We start from the raw sequence: 18,823 nt of genomic DNA on the forward strand, positions 1-18,823 counted from the left end.
AGCCTGCCAGAGCCCTTCCAAGGACTTTCACTGAAACAGTTTCGCAAAGTTGAAACAATAGGTAATTTATTCAAGCGACAGTTATCACAGATTCGGAATTGCCATTGATAAATTCACTGTCTACAAAAGTTGAGCTCAAAGTAATGGTTTAGTGCTTTAGTTAACAATGTGTTCCCGGGGATACGTCTGAAAAAGTCAGAGGCGCGACTCTTACCAAAAAGGCGTCCCTTCTTGGGGGGGGAATCACAGAATCACAGAATGGTAGGGGTTGGAAGGGACCTCTGTGGGCCATCTAGTCCAACCCTCCTGCCGAAGCAGGGTCACCTACAGCAGGCCGCACAGGACCTTGTCCAGGCGGGTCTTGAATATCTCCAGAGAAGGAGACTCCACAACCTCCCTGGGCAGCCTGTTCCAGTGCTCCGTCACCCTCAGAGGGAAGAAGTTCTTCCTCATGTTCAGACGGAACTTCCTGTGCCTCAGTTTGTGCCCATTGCCCCTTGTCCTGTCACTGGGCACCACTGAAAAGAGCTTGGCCCCATCCTCCTGACACCCACCCTTCAGATATTTGTCAGCATTTATAAGGTCCCCTCGCAGCCTTCTCTTCTTCAGGCTGAACAAGCCCAGCTCCCTCAACCTCTCCTCGTACGGGAGATGATCCAGTCCCCTCATCATCCTCGTAGCCCTCCGCTGGACTCTCTCCAGTAGCTCCTCATCTTTCTTGAACTGGGGAGCCCAGAACTGGTCACAGTACTCCAGATGGGGCCTCACTAGGGCAGTGTAGAGGGGAAGGAGAACATCCCTCGTCCTGCTGGCCACACTCTTCTTGATGCACCCCAGGATTCCATTGGCTTTCTTGGCAGCCAGGGCACACTGCTGGCTCATGGTCAACCTGTCGTCCACCAGGACACCCAGTTCCCTCTCCACAGAGCTGCTCTCCAGCAGGTCCGCCCCAAGCCTGTACTGGTGCATGAGGTTGTTCCTCCCCAGGTGCAGGACCCTGCATTTGGCTTTGTTGAACCTCATCAGGTTCCTCTCTGCCCAGCTCTCCAGCCTATCCAGGTCACGCTGAATGGCAGCACAGCCTTCTGGTGTGTCTACCACACCTCCCAGTTTGGTGTCATCAGCAAACTTGCTGAGGGTACATTCTAACTGTTCATCCAGGTCGTTGATGAAGAAGTTAAACAAGACTGGGCCCAGTACTGACCCCATGGGGACACCACTTGTCACCAGCCTCCAACTAGACTCAGAGCCGCTGATGACAACCCTCTGAGCTCTGCCATTCAGTCAGTTCTCAATCCACCCCACCGACCACTCATCCAGCCCACACTTCCTCAGCTTCCCTAGGAGGATATCATGGGAGACTGTGTCGAAAGCCTTGCTGAAGTCAAGGTAGACAGCATCCACAGCTCTCCCTTCGTCTACCCAGCCAGTCACGTCATCGTAGAAAGCTATCAGATTGGTCAGGCATGATTTCCCCTTGGTGAATCCATGCTGACTACTCCTCATAACCTTCTTTTCTTCCACTTGCTTGTTGATGACCTCTAGAATGTGCTGCTCCATCACCTTTCCCGGGATGGAGGTGAGGCTGACCAGCCGGTAGTTCCCTGGGTCCTCCTTCTTGCCCTTTTTGAAGATTGGAGTGACACTGGCCTTTCTCCAGTCCTCGGGCACCTCTCCTGTCCTCCAGGACCTCTCAAAGATGATGGAGAGTGGCTCAGCAATGACATCCGCCAGCTCCCTCAGCACTCGTGGGTGCATTCCATCGGGGCCCATGGATTTGTGGACGTCCAGATCGCTTAAGCGATCCCTCACACAGTCCTCCTCGACCAAGGGAAAGTCGTCCTCTTTGTAGGCTTCTTCTCTTACCTCCGTGGCCTGGGATTCCTGAGGGCCTGCCTTGGCACTGAAGACTGAAGCAAAGAAGGCATTCAGTAGCTCTGCCTTCACCGCATCCTCCGTCACCAGGACACCCGCCTCATTCAGCAGCGGCCCCACATTGTCCCTAGCCTTCCTTTTGCTGCTGATGTAGTTGAAGAAGCCCTTCTTGTTGTTTTTGACATCCCTTGCCAGCTTCAGTTCCAGGTGAAGAGAGGTTCAGGCCCGTCGACCCGTCCGTCAGGTGAAGTTCTCGCTTGGCTCCTCCTCCCAAAGAGAGTTTTCAAGTGCCAATTTTTATATGTTTAGAAATCTTTTTGCGAGGTGGGACTAAGTCAATTATTGTGTATCGATTGGCTCTTGGCATGGAATGTCGTGTTGTCAGAAGCGGGACTCAGCAGTGTGACACACCTTCAGAGCGGGCATCTTGGTATGTGTATTCGGGGGCCATCTGTGCTTTATCCAAAGCAATCTCTGAAGCAATCTCTGGCTGCGCAGCCTCCGCGGCGCCCCACAGATCACTGAGTTTACAGTGATGGGCTATCCCCCCTTACTTTTGTCTGATAAGATAAGCACCAGTTATTTACTTCCTTTGTTAGCTCTTTGGCTCTTGACAACCTCAGTCCAAGTTTGTCTTTTGTCTTGCATTCGACAAGTCCAGCAAGGCCATCGATTACACTGACATCACAATCGTAAGTACGGGTGTTTGGCCGGAGGAGTGGCCACTAAGTGTTCCCACAATGGCTATCGCAGGTGTGGGGGGACACTCCGCTCCCATGATGAGCCAATACCCTGTGCAAATAACCTTTCCTGAAGGGCAGCAGGTCAGTTTAAAGGTCTATGTCATGCAGCTGCCTGAAACTCTTTCGGCCCTAATTGGCCGCGACATTTTGAGTCAAATTGGAGTTGTACTAACTACTACCCCTTTTTAGTTATGGGCACTGGCGAGCAGTCACCCAACCCACCGCTAACCTGGCTTTCCAACGAACCTGTGTGGGTTGACCAGTGGCCCATGACGGAAGACCGACTGCAAATAACAAGGCAATTGGTAGCAGAGCAACTCGCTGCAGGCCACATCAAGCCTTCAGTCAGCCCATGGAACACCCCTATTTTCGTCATTCCGAAAAAGAGCAGCAAATGGTGCCTCTTACACGACCTACGTAAGATTAATGAGCAAATGCAACCCATGGGAGCCGTACAACCTGGAATGCCATCACCTGCTATGCTTCCGTCGGGTTGGCACGTGATCATTGTTGACCTAAAAGACTGTTTTTTCACTATACCTTTACATCCGCGAGACACTCAACGGTTTGCCTTTTCGATACCGGTAACCAACAAAGTAGCACCTTCAGAGCGATATGAGTGGGATGTCTTGCCACAAGGCATGAGAAACTCACCCACGCTGTGTCAACTTTATGTGGCTTGGGCCTTAGCTCCACTCAGGGAGCAATGGCCAAATACAATCATTTATCATTATATGGATGACATCCTCTGCTGTCAACAGGAAGCGTTCAATGATGATTCCTTGGCACAGCTGAGTACTGTTTTAGCCAGCAAGGGCCTTGTTATTGCCCCGGAAAAGGTTCAGCGATCTGCACCATGGAAGTATTTGGGGTGGCGCATCTCTGACGCTAAGATCCAACCACAAAAGGTGGAATTAGCGACAAATTTGCGCACATTGACTGATGTACAGACTTTGCTTGGAGACATCCAGTGGGTGCGCAACTGTGCTGGTATTTCCAATGCTGACATTGCACCATTGACATTACTACTACGTGGCTCGCATCCCAGCACAGCAGTCACCCTATCACAGACGCAGCAGACAGCTTTGCCACACATCGTACAGAAGCTTCAAACAGCCTGGACTGCTAGGCGATTGCTAACCCTACCTGTTTCCTTGCTTATTTGTAACCCTGCCGAGTCACCATATGCCCTTGTTTGTCAGTGGCAAAACAAGAAGGGGGAGACTCATTCCTGTACAGCATTGTTGAATAGTCCTGATTTTGCCACTGACAAGCCTATTAGGGGCAATGATCCATTTTACATACTAGAATGGGTGTTTTTAAGTGTGCAGCCGAAGACTAGTACACAGACACGATCAGAAGCTGTGGGAGAGCTAATCAGAAAAGGTAGGACGAGGATAGTGGAAATATCAGGGGAAGAGCCGCAGGACATCAATATACCGGTCAAAGCAGCAGATTTGGAATGGTGGTTGAGGCATGCTCTACCCATACAGGAAGCTCTGTTAGGCTATGGTGGGAGGATACATTCCCGACAGCCGAAAGGGAGATTGTGGCAGTTCTTGAAGCATAATCTATGGCTTGAGAAGTCCAGACTTCAGGAGAAGCCGCTGGCCGAAGGAATCACAGTGTATACAGATGCAGGCAGGAGGCTGCATAAGGCAGTTTGTGTTTGGCAAGAAGGGGGCCAGTGGTGTCATCATATGATACAAGGACAGGATGGAGATTCGCTGCAAATTTTAGAGCTGACTGCCATGGTCTGGGCTTTAACTAATTGGTTAAATGAGCCTTTAAATTTTGTAACTGACTCCCTTCATGTAGCCAGGATAGTGCCTCGAATACCGGATGCCTTGCTTAGGGAGGCAGTCAATCCTAGATTAGGCAAGCTGTTTATCCAGTTGCGGACCGTACTGTCTCAACGGGCCGTACCTTGTTGTGTCATTCATGTACGTAGCCACCAATGGGATCTGGGACTAGGGCACGGCAATCAGATTGCTGACAACTTAGTCAGTCCCGCATGCCCTATGCCTCCAGTAGACAAGTTTCAGCAGGCCAGACAGAGTCATGAGAATTTTCACCAAAATCCAAGAGGTCTGCGAAGGCAATTTGGACTGACAGAGAATGAGGCTCGTTATATTGTGCAGGCCTGTCCTAAGTGTGGAAACCAAGGACCAGGTATAGGCCAAGGGGTCAGTCCAAAAGGGCTGCAGGCACTTGCACTGTGGCAGATGGACGTCATGCACTTCTCCGAATTCGGGCGGTTGAAGTACGTGCATGTCACAATAGACGTCTTTTCAAAAATGATATGGGCCACTGCTTTACCTGGGGAGAAAGCGCAACATGTTTGTAAACATCTCCTTTCGTGTTTTGCAGTACTGGGGGTCCCTGAAGAAATTAAGACTGATAATGGACCTGCCTTTGTCAGTCAAAAGCTGAGATCATTCTTGTTGACGTGGGGAATTAAGCACACCATGGGAATTGCGCATTCTCCGACAGGGCAAGGCCTCATAGAGCGCACTCATCGCGTGCTGAAAGACTACTTAGATAAACAGCGAGGAGTTGAAACAGAAGTGCAATCAAGGTTGCATCGAGTTCTTTTTACTTTAAATTATTTGTGCCTTATGGGTGATCAGGAGGCACCGCCTGTTGTGGTGCATCACCAGAACTTAAAATTCAATAGTGCAACGACTTTACCGCGGTTTAAAGTGATCTATAGAGACCCGACTACTGGAGAATGGGCTGGACCCGTACCAGTGATATTTAACGGTCGAGGTTATACGTGTGTTTCCACAGATCGCGGTCCAGTCTGGGTGCCTAGCCGAGCCGTGAAGCCTGCTTTGAATCAGCAAGACAAGTTAGCCGAGGAGCAACAAGCAGACTCTCACGAGCAGAGCAATCAAGTAGAAATAACCTGAATAGAGGGAAGAGTATATGAGTGGTTACCAGGAGGTACTTGTCACCGATACCACCTGTGATGTTTTGTAAGATCTGTAAGCCTCGGGTTTTATGTCATTGTTACACTTGCTAACCATAGCGGCGGCGGCGAATATCGTTTGCGAAGCATCGGTGTGATCAGTGCCTTTAATAGGGTGCAGCGTAGCTCGCGCTTTAATTGTTACAAAGCTCAAGACAAAAGGAAGCAATGCTTATCTCTGTAGCCGCTTGAAGTGGGTAAAGTTAGCAAACCGGAGAGCTAAAACCGTATGGGTAAGTAGTTCTTTTAATATAGCCAAAGTAAGTTAGTGCCTGCTGTTTGGACCGTCCCCAAAGCGGAGGGGGAAAGATGAGAGTGCGATGCTTACATCAGTTTTGAAGGGAATGGCAGGAAAACGAGTGGTTACCCTGCTAGCCGTACTCTTTACATGTTGTCAGATTATAGTAGGCGAAGAAACCCTTTACCGCATTGAGCCCCGACAAAATCTATGGGTTACCTGGGCAAACAAAACGGGCCAATCAGCATTTTGTTTGTCTCTTGCTTCCGCAACAGAATCTTTTTGCACCTGTCTAATAGGAGTACCTAGTTACAGTGTTACTCATTTTGCTAATTATAGTGCAGGCAGATGTACAAAGGAGATTCAAGTGAGTAATTGCAGTGCCAAACTCATACAAGGTCTGAATCGCACATTGCCCTGGGATCCTCAAGAGCTGAACTTGCTAGGGTCGATGAGGATTGGTAACACGACCAAAAACTGGACTCAAACTTGTTTTGTATTTGCAGGGCCTGCTATTACTAGGCCTAACCATCGCCATTTCTTCAACCGGTCAGGGTGGGCCAATGTCACTCCAATTGCTTCTTATTATGACTATCAGGGCCACTCTAGAGCTGTCACCTTCTGTGGCACCAATGATACGAACAAAAGAAGCTCCCAAAGTCTGGGCGCCTACGGGATGGAAGGTGGTTTTCCCTTGTGTAATAATGCTACATCTAAAGCCTTGCCTCCTGACGTGTTTTTAATCTGTGACGACAGGGCATGGCAAGGAATTCCTCGTAACATCTACGGCGGCCCGTGTTACTTAGGTCAGCTGACATTGCTAGCTCCAGATCGACAGTGGTGGAAGAAGGTAACAACTCGTCCCAAGCGAGGTGTTACGGGTCTTCCTCCTGACTGCGATGATCGAATCACTCTCCCAAGTACCACCGAGCGAGTATTTCTGGCATTATTGGTGCCCAGTGCTGCCGCCGGCGCAGCGTTAAATCAACTAGGGAAATTGACGTGCTGGGCAGAGAAGCAAGCTAGTGTTACCACAAAAGTCTTGCAATCCCTGCTAGAAGATCAGAGTAGTCTACGACATGCGGTATTGCAAAATAGAGCCGCAACTGATTTTTTACTGCTGGCCCAAGGACATGGTTGTGAGGATTTTGAAGGCATGTGCTGTATGAACTTGTCCAATGATAGTAAGTCCATCCACAAGCAATTACAATGGCTCGAACAGCATGCCAATCAAATACCACAAAACCAGGGATTTTTTTATGGATTGCTCACCTCGCTCTTTGGTAATCTGCCCGCTTGGCTTAACAGTTTAATTATAGAAATTTTGCGCATATGTATCGTGTTACTTGCTGTTGGAATTATAATATGTATTTGCTTTAGCTGTCTTAAAAGGGCTCTCTCCAAGATGACGAACCAAACCTGGCTTGCTCAAAAACAAGAAGGGGGAATTGTGGAGTCCTGGCTGGACGAGAGGGGACATAGCTTGGTGCGTTGAGCAACCCAGGTTCCGATCCGGAGGTGAGCCTTGGGAGCGGCTGACACGGAACCCTGCTGGGAAGGCAGAGCGACGAGCTCGGGACACTGGAGCAGGGGGAACGTCGCCGTTTCCTGCCACACTGTCACTTCCTTCCTGCCATGCTGTTGTTTCCTGCCACAGCACTGTTTTCACATCGAGATGCAGCTCTGCACCAATCACAACGAGTTGCAGTAGTTTTGCCTATATATGGATTGGGGGTTCGACTAATCAGATGCTGTAATTGCTTTGCTATATAAACCTTGTTTTTGCTGACTAATAAAGGTGAACGATCTATACTCATATTGGGGTCACATCGTTACAACGTTTCCGTAACCCACGCCAACATTCAGGTACATAAACAGCAAGCAGAAACTGAAGGAAAACATTGGCCTGCTGTTAAACATGAGAGGTGAATTACTCACCAACAACGCTGAAAAGGCAGAGGTTCTCAGCACTTTCTTCACTTCTGTCTTTACCAGCACTGTTGGGCCCCAGGCCTTGGGAACAAAAATCCAGGTTGATGCAAATGCAGACTCACCATCAATGAAGGAAGAGTTGGTATGTGAACTGTTACAGGAGCTTGACCCCTACAAATTGATGGGGCCTGACATTATCCACCTGAGTGTGTTAAGAGAGCTGGCTGATGTCGTTGCAAGGCCACTCTCTGTACTCTTTGAGAAGTCATGGAAATCGAGGGACATCCCAGAAGACTAGAAAAAGGCTAATGTCACCCCCATCTTCAAGAAGGGCTTAAAGGAGGATCCAGAAAATTATAGGCCCATCAGTCTTACTTCAGTCCCTGGGAAAGTTATGGAATTAATCCTCCTGGGGGCTATCACAAATCAAATGAAGAACATGATTGGAAAAAGCCAACATGGATTCACCAAGGGCAAATCGTGCTTGACAAACCTGATCACCTTCTATTGATATGGGAAATTGACAATTAGTTCAATTTTGCTATAGCTTTAGTTTAATTTCGTTATATAACTTTGCATCTATGTTAAGGTAAGAGTTAAATACTGTTAATTAATTTAGTTCTGCTCTTTGTAATCTTGCCAACAAGGACTGTTGTGGCTCAAATGTAGCTAACAAGGACTGCTTGTGAGACAGACGAAGAGAAACAAGGACTGATAACCAGAACTTTGTTGTCTGTAAGAAGCAACTCTCTAGCTGAAACTGTTTCTATGGTTTGGGACTCAGCCAACACAGACAACTCAGGAATTTTTGAGCCAAAGGTGAAAGCACACAGCGAGGAAGACTACGAGCCTTCATCCAGAAGACCCCCACAGACGACCACCAGACGACACTGCGCAAGTGCTAAAAGGGGGTGGAGTATGATAATGAATTCCTAGAAATAATTACAGTAGTCCAGCCTACTTAGATAAGCTTTGTAATAAATAGGTGCATGCTTCGTGATTCGGTGTGCAAGTTAGGAGGAGCGATCCCCCTTGCACCCGGAACCGCAATAAACATACCTGCTTTATAACTCTCTGAGTTGTGAAGTTTGATTCCGCACGTCACTATGACAAAGTAACCTGCTCGGTTGATCTGGCGTGAGCAGTGGACATTGTCTACCTGGATTTCTCCAAGGCTTTTGATATGGTTTCACACAGCCTCCTCCTAGAGGAACTGATGTATAACAGTCTAGACAAGTGGTCTGTGCGGTTAGTGGGGAACTGGCTGACAGGCCACATCCAGAGGGTGGTGGTAAATAGCTCCTTTTCAAACTGCCAATCTGTCACAAGTGGGGTCCCCCAGGGATTGATATCGGGCCCAATGCTGTTTAATACCTTCATAAGTGATCTGGATGATGGGATCAAGTGTACCCTGATGAAGTTTGCCAATGACACCAAACTGAGTGGGGAAGTGGACACTTTGGCAGGGAGAGCCACCCTGCAGGAAGACCTGGATAGACTGGAAGAGTGGGCTAACAAGAACCTTATGAAGTTCAACAAAGACAAATGTAAGGTCATGCACTTGGGAAAGCATAATCCAGGAGTGCAGCACAGGCTGGGATCTACACGACTGGGGAGCAGCTCTGTAGAAAGGGACCTGGGGGTCCTGGTTGACAACAAGCTCAATATGAGTGAACAGTGTGCTGCTGTTGCAAAGAAAGTCAACAGGATGCTGCGTTGCATCAACAAGGGCATCACTAGCAGAGATAGAAGTCATTATCCCGCTCTACTCAGTGCTTGTCTGGCCACACCTGGAACACTGTTCAGTTTTGGTCACCGCTATACAAAAAAGATGTGAGCAGGCTGGAGAGGGTCCAGAGAAAGGGCCACAAAGATGATCAAAGGACTGGGAAGTAAAGGCTGAGAGAACTGGATTTGTTCAGCCTTGAGAAAAGAAGGTTTAGGGGAGACCTTATTGCCATGTTCCAGTATTTAAAGGGTGGCTACAAAGAAGACGGAGACTCCCTTTTTACAAGGAGTCACATGGAAAAGATGAGGGGTAATGGGTACAAGTTACTCCTGGGGACGTTCCGATTGGGCACAAGAGGACAATTTTTCACAATGAGAACAATCAGCCATTGGAATAATCTCCCCAGGGAAGTGGTGGATTCTCCAACATTGGACACTTTTAAGATTCATCTGAACAAGGTGCTGGGCCATCTTGTCCAGACCATGCTTTTGCCAAGAAGTTTGGACCAGATGATCCTTGAGGTCCCTTCCAACCTGATATTCTATGATTCTATGAAACAAACTTCATATGAGTTTCCTACCAACCACTGGTCTTTTTTTAAAATTATTTACAGTTTTAAATATTAGAACTGCTTCTTCAAGACAAATGAGTCATGGTTGTTGGATGGATGGGAGAGATGATTCCAGCCTCCTTTCCTACAATACCCACCGCTCCACTGCTGCTGTCAGTGCCACTGGTCCAAACCATGCTTGTTAGATCAGGTGTTTTACAGCTGTTGCTTCAGCCATCTGGCAAAACCTTGCTCGCTAAGAGGCAGAGACCCCACCTTTGCCATCACATATGCTGTGCCCTTCTTGGGCTTCCCACTGTCACACCTGTGGGTACAGGAAAAGTGAGTATAAATGACTAATGTAAACCTGTGTTTTCCTTCTTTTATTGCTCTGCCTGAAAAGGCAGGTACCTCATTTATCCCTGCCCAATTAATCAAACTTCATTAGGGACAGGCCCTAAACAATTAAAAATCTTTCTACAAATGACCTAGCACAGTAATTCTCAGCTGGAACTCTCTGCACCCACTCAGCCAGAAGACATCAGAAGGTGTCTGCAAAACAGTTAGAAAAAAAAAATACCACTGTCATGGTTTAGCCCGGATGAATGCCAGGTGCCCACTAAAGTCCCTCTATCACTCTCCCTCCTCAGTTGGACAGGGGAGAAAAAATATGATGCAACCTGCAGCCTCACTCACAAAAATCATAAATCTTCCAGTTCAGTAGTCTGTATAATGAAATTGTGTTTGAGCTCCTGGGCAGTATAAGGACTCAGGCAGTCCAGATAAGAGATTTGCAGAGAGAAGGGGGGGGAAAAAGTGCATGATTCACGTGGCATTTCAGTTATTCTAGGGCTCGGAGGGACAATGAGCATGGTGGGGACTGCAAAGAGGGCTGTGGGTATGACAGCACCACGCAGCCTCGGCCCTCTTTTAGGGGCTTTCTCCTGCTCGAGATACCAGGCAGATGATACACTGAGTAACAGGCTGGGAAAGCTTGGTCTCATGTGCATGTCCAGACTCAAGACTGAGAGGCTTGCTGTAGAGCCATTCACCTGCAGGGAGATTAACAGCGGCTGCAGCAAGCATCACATCAAGAATGATGAAAAGGAAACTTGAGCAAATGTGAGCACCTTTTATGTTTCCTGGAAATCTTGTGATGGAAGAGTTAATTTGCAGTGCGTTGCGTGGCTTACAAACAAAAGCCAAAGTAAACAAAAATCAATAACTTATCCCTCAGAAGTCATTGATTTCCCCTATTCTCTCACCGAGCACTGCAGCGTCAGGATTCTGTGTCTGTAGCCAGCACCAGGAAATCCTGACTCCTGGGGTCTAAAGCTCAAAGGGATCATTAACTGCAGCAGAATAGCACATAGGCAGGAGCATGGCTGGGAACGAGACACACAGGAACCTCATGTGGACAGAAGGAAGGACAATAAATGAAAGAGGGCATCAAGCTATTCCTCTGCTGCTTTCACACTGGCAAAGAGAGCCACAGCTTCAGAGGACAATGGGCATAGATATCATGAGAGAAATGTGAAATAATGCGTCAAGGTGCTAAGAGCTTGAATTCTGGAGCATTGGTTTTATGTAGTTATATGCAGCAGAGAAAAAAAGACTCTAAAGCACTAAAATATAAAAGGAAAACTTAAAGGATTCTTAAATAATTAAAGGAATACTCCACCAAAGTTTCTAAACGAAGTTGCTCCTGGGAAGCTTTTTGAAGTTGCTGAATCCTATGTAAGAGTACAGGAGTATGGTGACAGGGGCTGCCTTCCTACTTGCACGTGGTGAGCAAGTAATTTAATTAAATGCAAGTAATACAGGAAGTTTCCTTAACTCAGCCAGGGGATGTGATCCTGAAAAGGAAGGTGCAGAAGGAGAACAAAAATTGCATAAATTCTTGATTTCATGGTCCCTGTAAAAGTTGTTAAGAGCTAGGTAAGCAAACTTATTTTCCCAGTGTTGTCCCTTAATTCAGGAATAGGTTCGTACCTGGTGCACCAGAGCCAATGAGTACACAGAGTCAAGATCCACTTTCTAACCTTTAATGCAGTTCTGTACAGAAAGGGGTGCTAGGCGATAATGCGCAAAAACTAGCACACCTCTTTGGAGAAGTTGTAGGCTTTTATACAGGTTACAACAAAGAAGTTGTTACACAATACTTGCTCATTGGTCAACTTTTAGTTGCATAACTGGTGTACTCCTGTGCATGTTCTGATTAGTGATTAGGTTGTCCTACATCAGCATGTAAGGTCTCCTCCCAGGGATGTGATTTTTGCCATGCTAATTAGTCTTAGGTTACCTTCAAGCAGCCTTATCTCCTTCTCCCTCACCCCCTGGTCCTCTTTGATGACATCACCTCATTCTTGTAATTCCTGTGTTATCTTGATGTGATTTTCTCACTTTGAGGAACACACCAGTAGCATGAATGTAGTGGGAAGTGAAAGGATTAATTTGATTTAACTTGTGACAAAACACTTAGAAACCGTGCAAAGGGCTTAAGCCATGCAGATCTGGTGTTTTTCAAAGCATAGCTCCAGTAGCCATGTTGCCTCAGCTAATCGAAACTGAAAGTTTCTAAGGACATTTCAGGATATCTTGTTGAAACGCCTGCCTGGAGATTTGCAGCTGTCACACAAGTAAGGCTGCCCAGTGCCTTTCAAGAGTGAAGGCTGAAGGCAGTGTTGGTTGAATTACATACATTAACAGAGAGGACGTGGAGATGAAATAAGAGTGCCAAAGGACAGAACAGAATCACTAGGAAGCATTGGCCTCTTGATTTGTGTAAATAAATAGTGATACCTGTGAATGTAGCGAATGTAGTAGATGTAGCAGATGTAGATAAAGTTATCACTTTAAGTCATCAGAATCATTGCACAATGGATGTAATTAAACAAAAGCAAGTCTTGGTTCTTTGTGAATAATTGGGAAGGTTGTAAGATAAGAGACTCCCAAATAATTCCACTCTAGACAGCTCGGCCTTGGGAGAGCAGATGTGCGAAACTACAGAGATAAAGAAGCTGCAAGATGACTACAAGATTGGAACAAAACAACCTTGAAGGACACAGTATGCGTGATCTTAGAACTGAGTTTGCACAGAAACAAAGGTCAACCAGTGGACACCATGAAGAAGAGTAGGAACCTTCATCTGAAGACCCCCGATGACCACCCGGAGGCACCAACAGATGTGCGCGAAGGACATTAAAATATACTAATGAGTTTCCAGAAAATCCATGAATATGATAAGCATTTCTCAGAAATATAAGGAATATGTATGTTAACACAGCATAAATACCTAGCAGTTGTGTCTTTTCGGCATGCACATTTGGGTGGAGCTAGCCCCTGTGTGTCTAGTGCTGCAATAAAGAATACCTGCTTTCTAAAACTCCCAAAACTTAAGTTTTAGAGTGAATTGTTTTATCGCTTGCCAGTAGCAGATTTTGGCACCCCAGATGGGACACTGCTTCTGACTCCCTACAGATCTGTGGGATCACGGGACCTCCAACCAGCACCAGGAACTTCTCAGGGAGAACTTCTGATCCCCGGACCAAGGGACTTGAAGTAAGACCCCTGGTAAATGGAAGAAGACACTCCTTTCGGTATTTGGTAAACCTGCCTGTCACACAGGGTGAAAGTCCAGCAAGGCTGGGTTATAAGGATTCTTAGGGGCTAAAGTCCCCATTCGGAGTCTCCTGTTCTTGGAGACACCTGGGTTTTGGAGGGGTTAGAGTCCCCATTTGAATTGGATATGTCCTGGGTTTGGCCAGGACAGGGTTAATTTTTCACCAGAAGCCAGGAGGGGACACAGCCGGGCGGGCTGACCCAACCTGGCCAAACAGAGCAGGGTATTCCATACCATGTGCCGTCATGCTGGGTTCTGGATGGGAGGAGCTGGGCAGTGGGAACTCACTCGCGGCTCGGGAGCGTGCAGGGGTGGGCGGTGAAAGTTGCTCTCTGTGTGCTGCTGTTTTTTTTGTATTCTCCTTATCTGTATCGTTGTTGTTACTGTTCCCTTTGTTTGCTGTTCTGTTAAACTGCCCTTATTCCGACCCAGGAGTTTTTGCCTGTTTTCCTTCTATTCTCCTCCGCACCCCAGAGGGGGGAGGGGCGGCAAAGTGGCCGCGTAGCCCTTTTGTTGCTAGCTGCAGCCAAACTAGAACATGAAATTTGGCGCCCAACATAGGGCAGGGATAACGGCAGGGCTGAGAAGAGGGTATTAAAACAGCTTTCTTAGATATTGTTGTACGCATTTACTATGTTAGTTAAACAGCCATCGTTAAAAACTGTTTCTGTCTTTGATCAAGTGGCTGTGGTATGCAAACCTGTACCTGGTGCATGTGTTCCCTGCGGTGATGTTCATTACCTCGGGGAAAATGATCAGGATTATGATTTTGCTGTACTGTATGATATTGACTTATAACACGATAACATCACTGGGCATGAAATTAGGCTTGTATTTGCACGCGGCACTGCGGTCATTTCCATACCTCAGGTGCTATCTCTCTGAATTTATTAATAATCGAACCCACTCTGTGGGGAAAACTGGAGGAGATACCTTCACCCACTCTTTCACCCCTTGTCTCTCCTTCAGGCTGGTCCTAACGGCTTTTGAGAATTTCGAACACCCGTGGGATGCTCAGGCCAGCACTCTCCTATTTTTATGCCTCCTGAATGGGTTTCAGGTCTTGTTTAGGGTTAAACAAGTAGTTAACAACATTGTGCAGAGACCTGCCCCGGGGCTGGACAGCTATGAGTGGCTGGGTGAGTTGGATAGCATGGGCAGGTGTCTAGGGCAGTGGGCACCACCGGTGTGTTTTAAACTCACCCCTGAGCAAGTGCAGAATCCGGACGAACTAGTAAAGTATCTGCAAAAAGTGTGCTGCCACCCTGGGAACTCCAGAGCGACACAAATCACTGCAACATGCTGGGGTATGGCCCACGCCTACCGAGCCCTGTTCAACATGATTCAGTGCCCTAAAGGGGAAAGGGGGGGAAACGAAGTGGCAGGCACTGAGACTGGCGCTGCTACCCCAGCCAAACCTGCAGCTCCTCCAGCCCAGCAGGCAGTCACAGCCCCCCCGACCGGCACTGCCACTGCCACTGCCACGACTGCAGGGGCTGCCCCGGTGGGCACGGCAGCTGCTCCAGCTCCTGCAGCAGGCATTGCGGCTGAGCCCAATAACCAACCTGTGCCGGTAGCAGTCGCCCCCATAAAACTAAAGAAAGACGCAAAGAGAGCAGATCGCTCTGGGAGGGATGACGATGAGCCAGGGTCATCACGGGAGATAGAGACAGAGATCATCACCCGCTCCCTGTCCCTGAGCGAGCTGCGAGACAGGCGGAAAGATTTCAACCACCACCCAGGCGAGCACATTGTCACCTGGCTGCTGCGGTGCTGGGATAACGGGGCCAGCAGCTTGGAATTAGAGGGCAAGGAAGCCAAGCAGCTGGGATCCCTGGCCAGGGATGGGGGCATTGACAAGGCCATTGGGAAAAAGGAACAAGTCCTCAGCCTCTGGAGGAGGCTTCTGTCAGGCGTGAGGGAGAGGTACCCCTTCAGTGAGGATGTTGTATGCTATCCTGGCAAGTGGACCAATATGGAAAGGGGTATTCAGTACTTGAGGGAATTAGCTGTGCGGGAGCTGGTTTACTATGACACAGAAGATGAGCAGGTACCCACAGACCCATATGAAGTCCAGTGCACATCGCACATGTGGAGGAAGTTTGTGCGGAGCGCACCCTCCTCATATGCCAACTCACTGGCACTAGTAGACTGGAAAGGTAAAGAGGCACCAGCAGTGGATAAGGTGGCTGTCAGACTCCGGCAATATGAGGAAAGTCCCTCTTCCTCCCTTGTCTCAGCTGTGGAGAAACTGGCCCGGGACGTCCGGCAAATGAAAGAGAATAGGTCCTACTCCCCACCTGTACGGGCCAGCACCTCAGCTATTAGGGGCAAGCGTTTCTCTGCTCAGGAGAGAGCATACAGAGGGTAGACACCCCGGGGCACCCTGTGGTTTTACCTGCGTGACCACGGAGAGGACATGAGGAAGTGGCATGGAAAACCCACCTCAAGCCTAGAGGCACGAGTGCGTGAGTTGCGAGGTAAAACAATCACAAAAGAGGATTCTGATAGGAAAAATGCCACTCCAGTTTCCAGCAGTCAGCTCTCCAGACCAGGTAGACAGGTTGATCTTCATTCCGATCCTCTGGAAGGGACCTCCAAGTCATTCTTACAGCAAGTGAGCAGCAAATTCTCTGACCAGGATTAGAGGGGCCCTGCCTCCAGCCAGGTGGAGGAAAGGGACAACCGGGGTTTATTGGACAGTGTGGATTCGGTGGCCTGGCACGTCAGATCCACAAGAGTATAAGGCTCTAGTGGACGCTGGTGCACAGTGTACTTTAATGCCATCAGATTTCAAAGGGTCAGAGTCCATCTGTATTTCGGGAGTGACAGGGGGGTCCCAAGAGCTGAGTGTATTGGAGGCTGAAGTGAGCCTCACTGGGCAGGACTGGCAGAAGCACCCCATTGTAACTGGCCCCGAGGCTCCGTGCATCCTTGGTATAGACTATCTTAGGAGAGGGTATTTCAAGGACCCAAGGGGGTATCGGTGGGCTTTTGGCATAGCTGCTTTGGAGACGGAAGAAATTGAACAGCTGTCCATTTTGCCTGGTCTCTCGGAGGATCCTTCCATTGTGGGATTGCTGAGGGTTGAAGAACAACAGGTGCCAATCGCGACCACAACAGTGCACCGGCGACAATATCGCACTAACCGAGACTCCCTTCTCCCCATTCATCAGCTGATCTGCCAGCTGGAGAGTCAAGGAGTGATCAGCAAAACTCGCTCACCCTTTAATAGTCCCATATGGCCAGTGAGAAAATCTACTGGAGAGTGGAGACTGACAACAGACTACCGTGGCCTGAATGAAGTCACACCACCGCTGAGTGCTGCCGTGCCACACGTGCTAGAACTTCAATATCAGCTGGAGTCAAAGGCAGCCAAGTGGTATGCTACAATTGACATCGCTAATGCATTCTTCTCCATCCCTTTGGCAGCAGAGTGCAGGCCACAGTTTGCTTTCACCTGGAGGAGCATCCAGTACACCTGGAATCAACTGCCCCAGGGGTGGAAACACAGTCCCACCATTTGCCATGGACTAATCCAGACTGCACTGGAAAAGGGTGAAGCTCCAGAACATCTGCAGTACATCGATGACATCACTGTATGGGGTGACACAGCGGAGGAAGTTTTTGAGAAAGGGGAGAAAATACTTCAGATCCTTCTGAAAGCCGGTTTCGCCATTAAGCAAATTAAAGTCAAGAGACCTGCACAAGAGATCCAGTTTTTGGGGATAAAATGGCAGGATGGGCACCGTCAAATCCCAATGGATGTCATCAACAAAATAGCAGCTATGTCTCCACCAACCAGCAAAAAGGAAGCACAGGCCTTCTTAGGTGTTGTGGGTTTTTGGAGGATGCACATCCCAAATTACAGCCAGATTGTAAGTCCTCTGTACCATGTGACCCGGAAGAAGAATGATTTTGAATGGGGCCCTGAGCAACAACAGGCATTTGAACAAATTAAACGGGAGATAGTTCATGTCATAGCCCTTGGTCCAGTCCGGTCAGGGCAAGATATTAAAAACGTGCTCTACACCGCAGCCGGGGAGAATGGCCCAACCTGGAGTCTCTGGCAGAAAGCACCAGGGGAGACTAGAGGTCGACCCCTGGGGTTTTGGAGCCAGGGACACAAAGGATCCGAGGCCCGCTATACTCCCACTGAAAAAGAGATTCTGGCAGCATATGAAGGCGTTGGAGCTGCTTCAGAAGTGGTCGGCACTGAAGCACAGCTCTTCCTAGCACCACGATTGCCGGTCCTGGGCTGGGTGTTCAGAGAGAGGGTCCCCTCTACACACCATGCCACTGATGCTACGTGGAGTAAGAGGCCTCACTGTATAACAAGCTGCCAGAAGATAAGAAGCAGTATGCCCTGTTCACGGATGGGTCCTGTCACATTGTGGGGAAGCCGCGGAGTTGGAAGGCTGCTGTATGGAGCCCTACACGACAAGTCGCGGAAACTGCCGAGGGAGAAGGTGAGTCCAGCCAGTTTGCAGAGGTGAAAGCCATCCAGCTGGCTTTAGACATTGCCAGTCGAGAGAAGTGGCCAGTGCTCTATCTTGACACCGACTCCTGGATGGTGGCCAATGCCTTGTGGGGGTGGCTGCAGCAATGGAAGAAGAACAACTGGCAGCGCAGAGGCAAACCCATCTAGGCTGCCCCATTGTGGCAAGATATTGCTGCCCGGCTGGAGCAGTTGGTTGTAAAAGTCCGTCACGTGGACGCCCACGTCCCTAAGAGTCGGGCCACTGAAGAATATCAAAACAACCACCAGGTGGATCAGGCTGCCAAGATTGAAGTGGCTCAGGTGGATCTGGACTGGCAATATAAGGGTGAACTCCTTATAGCTCAGTGGGCCCATGACACCTCGGGCCACCAAGGAAGAGATGCGACATACGGATGGGCTCGTGACCGAGGGGTGGACTTGACCATGGACACAATCGCACAGGTTATCCATGAATGTGAAACATGCGCTGCAATGAAGCAAGCCAAGCGAGTAAAGCCTCAGTGGTATGGAGGACGATGGCTAAAATATAAATACGGGGAGGCCTGGCAGATTGACTACATCACACTGCCACAAACCCGCCAAGGCAAGCGCTATGTGCTGACAATGGTGGAGGCCACCACCGGATGGCTGGAAACCTGCCCTGTGCCCCATGCCACCGCCCG

The sequence above is a fragment of the Opisthocomus hoazin genome, chromosome W (genome assembly GCF_030867145.1).
Source record: "Opisthocomus hoazin isolate bOpiHoa1 chromosome W, bOpiHoa1.hap1, whole genome shotgun sequence".
Lineage (NCBI taxonomy): Eukaryota > Metazoa > Chordata > Aves > Opisthocomiformes > Opisthocomidae > Opisthocomus > Opisthocomus hoazin.